The sequence below is a fragment of the Halictus rubicundus genome, unplaced genomic scaffold (genome assembly GCF_050948215.1).
Source record: "Halictus rubicundus isolate RS-2024b unplaced genomic scaffold, iyHalRubi1_principal scaffold0045, whole genome shotgun sequence".
NCBI classification, from domain to species: domain Eukaryota; kingdom Metazoa; phylum Arthropoda; class Insecta; order Hymenoptera; family Halictidae; genus Halictus; species Halictus rubicundus.
The window spans coordinates 844,309-855,190 of NW_027488586.1; positions in this window are offsets into that span (position 1 = coordinate 844,309).

Genomic DNA, 10,882 nt, shown 5'->3' on the forward strand with positions numbered 1-10,882 from the left:
CCTGTGCCAATTGCAAAGGAGATCACACTGCCAATTACTCGCAGTGCCCTGCGCTGGCTGCTTACCTTCAGAAACGGGCTCCCAAACCACCCAGGACTCCGGTCTACACTAAATCACCTCTAGTGACCGAAACTCAGCATTTTCAGCCCTCAAGAGCTAGTCGATTAAATATTCAAAACCCCATGCAGGGAATTCATCCAAACTTATCCCAAGCTCAGGTTAGGAGTAACATCTCCTACGCTCAAGTCACCAAATCCAGACTGACGACCCAAAATCAAACAAAAACTGACGCCGATAAACAAAATCTCTTGCCAAATCTTGCTCACTCTTACTCCAATACAAACACGCATCAATTTCTTCAACTTGCAGACTCCATACGAGAAATATCTCAATTATGTGACGTAAATCTCATGCTTTCTACTGCTCAAACCCTTGCTAGCAAACTAAGAACATGCACTACAAATACCCAAAAATTCCAGACTTTCCTAGAAGTCCTCTCGACTCTGGAATAATCTACTCTATCTCCTTTCTTTTCTCTACTGTCAAAAATGGCTAATTTCCCGCACATCATAACCTGGAACGCACAATCTATACGGCATAGGCGTCATGAAATCATTGCCCAACTCGACCACCTGGAGTGCGATCTCCTCCTGGTGACCGAGACTTGGCTAAATCCAAACATTACTTTCACAATACCTGGCTACTCGGTCATCCGAAAGGACCGGGATGACGGGAAGGGTGGCGTAGCCATCATAATTAACAACAACATTAAATTTTCAGTAGTCCGTACTCGCTCTGACCTGAAATTCCTGGCCGTCAAACTTGACCATCCAGTACTACTTGTCGGAGTCATCTATGCAAAACCCCAACAGCCCCTCTCAGAGCAGGATCTGAGGCACATAACCAACTACGGATCTCCGTATATAATTGGCGGAGACTGGAATGCCAAACACAGGTTCTGGAAGAATCCTAGAGCAAATGCAGCCGGTATTACTTTATACAACTATATGCTTAAATCTAACTTTACAATAGTCTCACCTGGCTCGCCCACTCATTACGCTCCGCGGGTCTTACCTACTATCATTGATTTCTTCATTACCAATTCTACTGCATCCTTTGAAGCAGTAACGCTTGACTTATTTGGGACGGTACACAGGCCAGTTTCTATTAAAAGAATTGCACCTACTGACCCCTCTCAGGGCTCATTATTCTATCAATCTGTTGACTGGGAAAAGTACAAAGAGACTACCTTGAACTGGGGCATCGTCGCTCACTTACAAACCCCTGCTGATATTGACTCGTGTATCGACTCTCTCACATCATTCTTGATTGGATCCAAATGGGATTCCACGTTCAGGGATCCGAACTTGGTAAACTCTCCTGCTGCAATCAGAAAAAAGCATATAGCAAATGATGATCGTCTAACTGCCTTGATGAGGACTAGACGAAAGATACGACGATTATATCAAATCTCATATGACCCTTACTTCCATCAACAACTGAAGGAAGCCAACAAAGAAATACGAACCCGAATTTACAAAATCCGGGAATTAGCTTGGGCAAAAATGTTACAAGGGTTCATAAAACCTGACCCTACGTTCTGGGCTACGTACCATACGTTAGCAAATAAACGTCAGTTAGCATTACCAGTACTCAATATTCAAGGCAGAACCCTACATTCTGACCATGACAAATCTGATGCTTTAGCTAATAATTTTGCCCAGGTCCATCTGGACGCGGCCCTGATTGCTTCAAGACATGAACAGACCATAAATCAATTTTACGAGCAATATGACTGGGAGGGGTCGGGCGACGGTGTCCCCGCCAAGGTACCCTCACCCAAGGACATATACGACCTTGTCAGAAGAATGAAGGCCAAAAAAGCCCCTGGTCCTGACAAAATTACCGTTCCAATGTTGGCTAATGCCTCGCATAAAATCTTTTGCCAATTTCATTATATATTTAAGGCTTCACTCAGATATAATTACTTTCCAAGGGCATGGAGAAGTGCAAAGGTAATCCCGGTCCACAAACCGGGCAAACCCTCATCGGATCCCTCGGGATACAGACCAATCAGCTTGTTACCCATCCCGGGTAAACTCCTTGAGAGAGTAATATTCAACCTTATACTAGATCACGTTAAATCAAACAATATAATCATTCCACAACAATTTGGATTTCGGGAAAATCACTCTACATTACATCAAGTAGGCCGCATATCTCAACACGTGGCTCATGCGCTCAATGTCAAGAGGGAGGTTGCCATGGTCCTATTGGATCTCTCCAAGGCATTTGATACGGTTTGGCACAGGGCCATTCTATATAAACTATATAGAATGGCTCTGCCTCACTCAATTTTAAGACTATTAAACTCATATCTGCTTGAGCGCACGTGCTACGTGTGCTTAAACTCTCACAAATCTGTCATATATAAATGTCAAACAGGAGTACCCCAAGGCTCCATACTGGGTCCTTTATTGTTTATTCTCTACATCAACGACATTCCCTCCATGCCCTCGTGCGAAAAAGCACTATATGCTGATGACACAGCAATATACTCCACTTCTACGAGAAAGGGTCGATTGACCCTTTTTCGTAGAATGCAAAAATACCTCGATAACATCATACAATACTTTAGTGATTGGAAACTCGTGACAAATCCCTCGAAATCTGAAGCCATTCTTTTCTCCAGGGCCCTAAGATCTCGTACGAACGCCTTTAAGGAGCAAAACAAACTCATGATAAACGGTGAACCCGTGAGATGGGCGAGCCAGGTCAGATACCTGGGTGTTATCCTGCATGATAAACTGCTGTGGTCACCTGCTCTTAAGGATCGCGTTGACAAAACTCTGCATGCTCACGCAGCTATAAAATCGTTCATTGCGCCTTCTTCGCATCTACCACTCTCGCTTCGCTTAACCACTTACGTTATATGCCTCAGACCAGTACTCACTTATGGGGCTCTCATTTGGTACTACGCCACCCCTCTCACCACTCGGATTTGTCTGCAGCGGACTCAAACTAAAATTTTAAAAAACATATTAAACAAGGAGAGACGGTTCTCCGCTAAGTTATTACACCAAATCACAACCATACCACTGATTAATAATTTCATAAATAAAATGATTGCTAACTACAATGTTTCCGAGCATGAAAACCCGTTAGTAAAGCTAACGGGGAGTTACACTGCAGACAATATCCCGTATACAATCAAAATTCAATTTCCTCTTGTCTTCTAACTTCATTTATTCTATCTTAGCTTAATATCTTTACAATTATCTTGCTCCCCTCCCTCCTCATGGGTGCTCTCCCACAAAGTCAATACATCTACTCATAGTCAGGTAGATGCATCCCCATACTTCCTTGGGCTTGCTCATGCAAGTCCTCCTGGAACAATGGGAGAAAATCTGAATCAACTGCCCTTTGTGCAATACTCCATGGCACTTTGCCACGGATGCTTAACACATCCATCATGCTACACTTACTCAGGTTTTTGAAAATTTCCTGAGTTTCTAACCAATTAGCCTCGGCTCACCAACACCCTGTCGGTAACACCAATTCTATCCCATCAGCCGATAAGGAGGCAAAGGCCTTCAGGTGCGGCTTAAATAGGCTTAGAAGTGTGTCTCTCCCGGCGAGCCTTCGGCTCGCCGGAGAGAGACCCCCTCCTTCTCTGTCCTAACACTCATTATAAATAAAAAAAAAAAAAAAGATCAAAGCGGAGTAGGCTGGGAGCTGCTCACCGGGAATCATCCCGAGCTCCTGATCACTCGCAGCCGCGTGTGAACACGCATACTACGGCTTCTTCCGTTTGTGTGTGCGAGCACGCTGGTGCGTGCGAAACCAGTACCGCGAGCGAGTCTCGAGCGAGCAGTCGGACGGGAGCAGTGCCTCTAAGCACTACTGCTCGTCGCGCGCTCCGGCTCTCTCCCCACTACCCGATTCCTTTCTGTTGATCCTGCGAAATTCGCTCATCGGCCCGCGACCAGGCGCCGCGTCCCATTCGTGGCAGTCCTCGCCTGACCGCAGCCGCGTTCGGAGCTCGTCCCGCACGAGTGACGACGCCGGTGACGGGAAGCTCGTTCTCTGGGTCCGTCCGGGTGCGAGCGACCCCCACGGAGTCGGAGTAGGTTCGCGACCACCGTGTGCTCAGCCACCAGCGAGGGAACACCGATTCACGATTATCTCGCTGAGCCGCGGTGGTTCCCTGCCGTCAAGCTGCAATTCCAGGATCCCGTGACTCCTTCGAATCGGGGAAACATCGCGCTCCGCGTTTCGCCGTGAAATAGCGAACCCTGATCCCTCCGCGTTCCGCCGACAATAGCGAATCCTGATCGCTCCGCGTTCCCGCCGTAAGAGCAAGTCCTGATCGCTCCGCGTTCCGCCGTTTATTATTTCGCGCGTATTAGAATTAAGGTAGTACGTAAGGTTAGATTAGTAATAACGTGTCGCCTCCTCGTGCTGTTTACTGCCAGCCGTCTCACCGGAACCCGCCAGCCGGGACACATCGTCTCGATCCGGGGCGAACCGCCGCCGGGAATAAAGTATATCTTTTCATAAAACCGTCTCCGTTTATTTCACCTGCTGTCCTCTCCGCCGACCCTGGCCGCTGAGCAAATCCAGGAGAGGACAGAACGAACCCTCCTTTCGCGGTTAGACGCTCGCGTAAGGAAACGCTCCCGTTACAACTGTAAGATCAGCATGTTTGTGTAACCACTTTATTTAAGAGATAGCACGACGATAATCACAATACAACGAGACAATTACGCAAATACTTCGCTCGCCGAAAAAATATAAAAAGTAACCCTAGTCCGTAGTCCGTGTTCGTAAGCCGTTTATCGTTATCGTATCGGATCGTATCGTATCGCAACGTTCGTCTTGGTCGTACAATCGTTCTTTCGCAAATCCCCGGCCGCGGCTCGGACGCGTCCTTTTATCCGCGCCTTCATCGAACGTTCTCGATTTTTCTATTCGATTGGGACGTTAGGGTAGACGTCCTAACGCTCGCCGCTCGTTCTCGCGGTCGCTACCGCTTGTTGCGTTACGCCGCGGTCACAACACCGTCGACGCTCACACAGCCGCAAACACACATGCTCGCGCGCGTCTATCGGGCACAGGAGAGTTCGACAACCTCGTTTGGGAGTTTATATGCCTGTTTTGGTGTCCTCCGTGGTCGCGAACTCTCCTTTTCGTGCCTGCCTCCTACACTCGGCCATCCTGAATAGGCATATGGCCTCAGATACCTACATCATCTTCACTTCCTCCCTCGCTCTCGTCGCTGGCTTCGATCCACGGTTTGATGCGGTCTGCTGATGCTGACGTTGCTCGTGGACCCTCGTGCTCGCCGACCTTGCACACCAAGTAGTGGTCATTGCGCAATACCCGCGTTACCTCGTATGGGCCCAGGAACTTTCCCGCCAGTTTCAGCCCTGGTGCGGTCTGCGTTCGCTGAATCGCCACTAGATCGCCTTCCTGATAGACTTTGGACCTTTTCCGTCGCTTGTCGTATTGTTTGCAGTTCTCCTGTTGTATACGTCGCAGGCTTACCTTCGCCTGCCGACGTATTTCGTCCCACTCGTTCTGGAACATATCCGCTAATTCGGCCTCGACCATCTCTTTTACCTGCGGGTCGTCTTCGAGATGCATTCGAGTGGCGAAGAGTAGGGTGAAGGGGGACGCTCCCGTGCTTCGGTAGGTAATTGCGTTTAGGCACTGTTGCACCGTTCGGAGATGCTTGTACCATTCTGCGAGGTGCGGGGCGGATATTTTTGACAGCAGTGGGATTAGCGTTCTGTTTACCCGTTCCACATGTCCGTTTCCCCGCAATACGCCCGTGACAATAAGGACGTGTTAGATCTTCTCGTCGCTGCAATAGCCCTCGCAGGCCAGTGATGTAAATGCCGCGCCCCGATCGGAAACTATTCGCAGCGGGTTTAAGAAAATTGTCGCCTGTTTTCGTAATCGGTCCGTGACTTCCTTCGCGTTCGTCGTTTTTGTGGCGTATAGCCACACGAATTTCGAAAATGCGTCTACCACGACGAAGATGTGCCCGTATTGTTTTTTTGTGGAGAGAAGCGGGCCGAGGTGATCGATGTGGTAGGTGTCAAGAGGCCGGTCTCCCTTCTCGATCGCGTGTAGTAACCCCTCCTGTCGTCCTCTTTTCCGCTCGGCGAGGATGCAGTCCACGCAGTTGGCTACTATTTTCTCGATCTTTGCCCGCATAGCGGTGAACCAATAATCGCGTCGTATTAGTGCCTCTGTTTTCGCGGTGCAAAAGTGCCCGTTCTCGTGAGCGTTTCCAGTGACCTGCGTTTGCATCCCCTTCGGTACCACGATGCATAATTGGCCGTTTATCTCGCGTAGTAGGAGCCCCCGTTTCACTACGTAACCGTCGATCCCTCTTTCGTTAACGCTCTTTACAATTTTTCGCACGCCGTCGTTGCTTTCCTGGGCTTTGCGAATGCGAGCCGTGACGCTGTCTTCGCTTTCGATCGCGAGACAGGTGGACGTGGAGTTGCGGCTGAGCGCGTCAACATGTTTCATCACGCTTCCGGGTCGGTGCTCGTTCGCATATTCGAATTCTTTGAGCAGAAGCGCCCAGCGAGCCACTCGAACACACAGGTCTTTCTTTCGTATGGTCAACGCGAATGCCCGACAATCCGTTACCATTTTGAATGGAACGCCCAGCAAGTAGACTCTACATTTTCTTAGGGCTCGCACTATCGCTAATACCTCAAGCTCGTAGCTCGGGTATCGTTTTTCCGCCGCCGTTGTCATTCCACTCGCGTAGTACACGGGGTGAAACGCACCGTCCTCGCTATCGCGCTGCAAAAGTATCACCTCGTAGCCGTGCATAGACGTATCGGTATGCAGCTCCGTTTCCCGCTCGGGCCAGTAGATTCGTAGAACTGGCTTTTTGAGCAGAGCTTCCTTGAGCGACTGGAACGCGTTTTGCTATTCCGCTCCGAAACGGAAGTGTAAATTTGCCTTTAACAATCGCGTCAGTGGACGTGCGATCGTGGAGTACTCCTGAATAAATTTTCGGAAATATCCAGATAGTCCAAGGAAGCTCTGCAGCTGATTATAGGTTGTAGGGGTTGGGAAACGAGCCACCGCTTTCGTTTTATTCTCCGAGGGGCGCACCGTGCCTCCTTCCACTATGTGCCCGAGGTACTCCACCCGTGTCTTCAAAAGTTCGCACTTCGACCAATTTATAACTAGCCCGCATTCCGACGCTCGTTTAAGGACGGCTTTTAATCGTCGCGTGGCGCTTTCGTAATACGTTGCGGGCAGCACTAAATCGTCGATGTATGACAAGACGACCTTCTCCGCGATGAGGTCCTTGAACGCAACGTTCACGAATCTTTGGAAGACCGCAGGCGAATTACATAGGCCGAATGGTACCTTTAAAAATTCATACTGCCCATCGGGTACTATGAAAGACGTATACTTCCGACTTCCTGGTTCGACTACGACGTGGAAGAAGGCGTTTCGCAAGTCTAGCGTGTTGTAGATGACGGCATCGCGTAAAAAATCTAACTTCCTCAATTGGTAGAAGGGGGTATCGGCCTCGGACAACTTTCGCGTTCAGCTGCCTATAATTGACGCATAGGCGGGCGGTGCCGTCTTTCTTCTTCACCAGGACGATCGGACTCGCGTACTCCGAGAGAGAGGGCTGCACAATACCGTCGTGTATCCACTCGTTAATCAAGCCGCTCGCTCTCGCGGTCGCTACCGCTTGTTGTGTTACGCCGCGGTCACAACGCCGTCGACGCTCACGCAACGCGCACACATATACTCGCGCGCGTCCTCCAGGCGCAGGAGAGTTCGACGACCTCGTTTGGGCGTTTTTATGCCTGTTTTGGTGTCCTCTGTAGTCGCGAACTCTCCTTTTCGCGCCTGCCTGCTACATTACCTTCACAGAAAATTAGTGTACATGTGATCCGAATTATATCGCGTTAGATATCATTTTAATCAGAATAATGCCACAAATATATTGGTGATAATCTCGTAAAAAAATAATTCATAATAAAAAAATTTAAGTTTTGATTTGAAGGCCTGAGCTCACACCAGTATTTCATCTTTCCCGAACGCGTCGACTTAAGGGGGCCGGCAGGAATTTGACCTTGACTGTCACGCCAATTCTTGAACGGTCCTCGAACGGTCAGTAGGGAAAACTCATTGTGGAATGGTTAAAATTTTTTTTGGGGAACTACGTCGCGTCTACGACATATCGGTAAAAAAGAATATATGCAATGTCGACTTGAGTAGTAGCAGAAGAGAGAAACGAAAATTGAGAGAGAAATCTTGCGACTAGACAAGGTTGCCACATATCATCGTTCGCCTCACTGTTGCCATGTCGTCAAACCCGTAAATGTACAAGCGTTCCGTGAAACTAATTCCTGCCTCATGAGCCCAATTCAGCCGACCGACACATGCTAACACATACATTGCCACGGGCGCGTAGATATACGCAGGGCTTGTTGTCACATTACCTCTGCAGTTTTTCGCTAATATCTCTGAAATGAAACTCGAATGGCGGTCAGTGTATGCAAAAGCTAAGGAAATCATTTGATTTATATTAAATTGAATCAGTTTATTCTTAACATTATAATAATTTTATACATATCACCAGGACTTCTTGAAAATGAGCCGGAATTTACTTCCTGTCAGAAAGAAAATTATATTCAAATCTCATTTAAATGAAATTTAAAGCAACTCTTTTTATGCCACGAAGCGCATAAATGTGTAACGGGTATACCTAAGGCCCGCGACTTCCCCGCCTAACACCGCGCCTTCCACCGCCCCACTCCCAGCGAGCGCGCCGCGAGACTACGGCCGAGCACAGCCTCCCGTCGCGGCCGCGAGGTGGCCACCGCGACGATACGGCTGCTCGCGAGTGGAAGTGGGCGGTGGGAAGAATAAATAGGCCACGAGAACAGCAGTCGTGGCAGTTGAGGCAAGGCATGCGAGTCCGAGAACCTATCTCCGCCGAGCATCGCTACCGCCGCATAAGACCTCCGCTGTACCGCCAACCCGACCGCACCCCGTTCCTACCGAAACCACCGTTCCCGCCAGACACCCTCGTTCCCGCATCCGAGCCTGCACCGTGCAAACGGGCAGGAATCCCTCCCCCGAGGGGCGCAAGCCTACGGGAACTCGTCCGAGCCGGCACCGTGCAAACGGGCCGGAATCCCTCCCCCGAGGGGCGCAAGCCTGCGGGACCGTCCTGCGAACCCTGACCGACTCCCCGACACCGAGGCGATACCGCCGCGAATCCGAACCGCCGCCGCGATACCGCGCCGCCGCGCTACCGATCCGCCGCCGCGATCACGCCACCTGAGGGCAACCGCTGTACATAAAAGGACAATAAAGACTCAAGTATTTCACCAGAAAAAAAGGCTACTCGTCATTCCTCCTCGAGGCACTACCGACCCCTGGCAGCCGGCTGAGTCGGCTCTTCCTCCACCCCGACGGATCCCCGTCACAAATGTAATAATATATTTATATTATTATATATATACAGGGTGGCCCACATAACTCTGAACAGCTCAATATCTCGAAAACTATGCCATCGATTTTAAATTTCTTAGTCTTAAATTGCATGGAACTGAAGGGCCTTTCTGACTACATAAACGTGAAGTGGCCTCCCTTCCCTTTTAACGGGGGAGGGGAGGTACCTTTATAATTTTAAATGGAACCCCCTATAAAATGTTACATATTTAGATTCTACCGGAAAAAACAAGTCAATTTTGTCTGAAACATTTTTTTGTCAGATACTTCCATAATGAGATATAACAGTTTGAAGTTTCGAGTTGTAGGTACTTGAAGCGCTCGGAAATAGCGTTATGGAATTATACGCGCTTGAGTCCTTTGCTTATTCGTGAAGAAATAAAATGTACTTTAAATTAAATGTTCAAAATGTCCACCACGGGCTTGTAAACATTTATTTACTCGAAACATCAATGTTGTTCTAACATTTTTTAACATTTCGGGAGTCACTGAAGCGCAAGCGTCACGTATTCTTTGTCTCGTATCCTCTTTTGTCGTCGGTGGTTCAAACATAACTTTCTCCTTTACATATCCCCATAAGAAAAAATCTAATGGTGTTAGATCGGGGGATCGAGGAGGCCATTGACGAGGTCCCCCACGACCTATCCATTTGTTCCCAAATTTTTGGTTCAAAAATTGCCTGGTGATGATTGCAAAATATGGAGGAGCGCCGTCTTGTTGGAACCACATTTCTCTTCTAACGTGCAGTGGCACATCTTCCAAAAGCGCAGGCAAATGATTTTTTAAGAAATCACAATAACTTGCAGATGTTACAGTTTCTTGAAAAAAATAAGGTCCAATCACAAAATCTTCTATTAGGCCACACCAAACATTTAAAGACCATCGATGTTGAAAGGGAACACATCGCATCCAATTTGGGTTTTCCACGGCCCAATAATGCAGATTATGTCTATTTACATGCCCTGAATTCATAAAAGTGGCCTCATCGAAAAAAAGTATTTTGCACAAAAAGTCATTTTCCACAACACCCCGCAGCCACTCACAAAATCTTACGCGGTGATCGTAATGTGCTATCGAAAGCTCTTGTGATAAAACCATGTGATATGGATGATACTTTTGCCGTTTCAAAATTCGTTGAATTGATGAACGACTAATATGTGATGTTTGTGCAAGTGTACGTTGACGAATATGAGGATTTAATGTAATTGCAGCAAGAATACTGGCACTATTATTTTCATTAGTGACAGCTTTAGGTTTATTGCGAGTTTTTTTACACAATTCACCGTGCTCGCAAAGCCGCTTTTCTAAATTATGAAATGTTGCATGACATTTTTTGATCCCATAACGTTCAAAAAACATCACTGCTGCA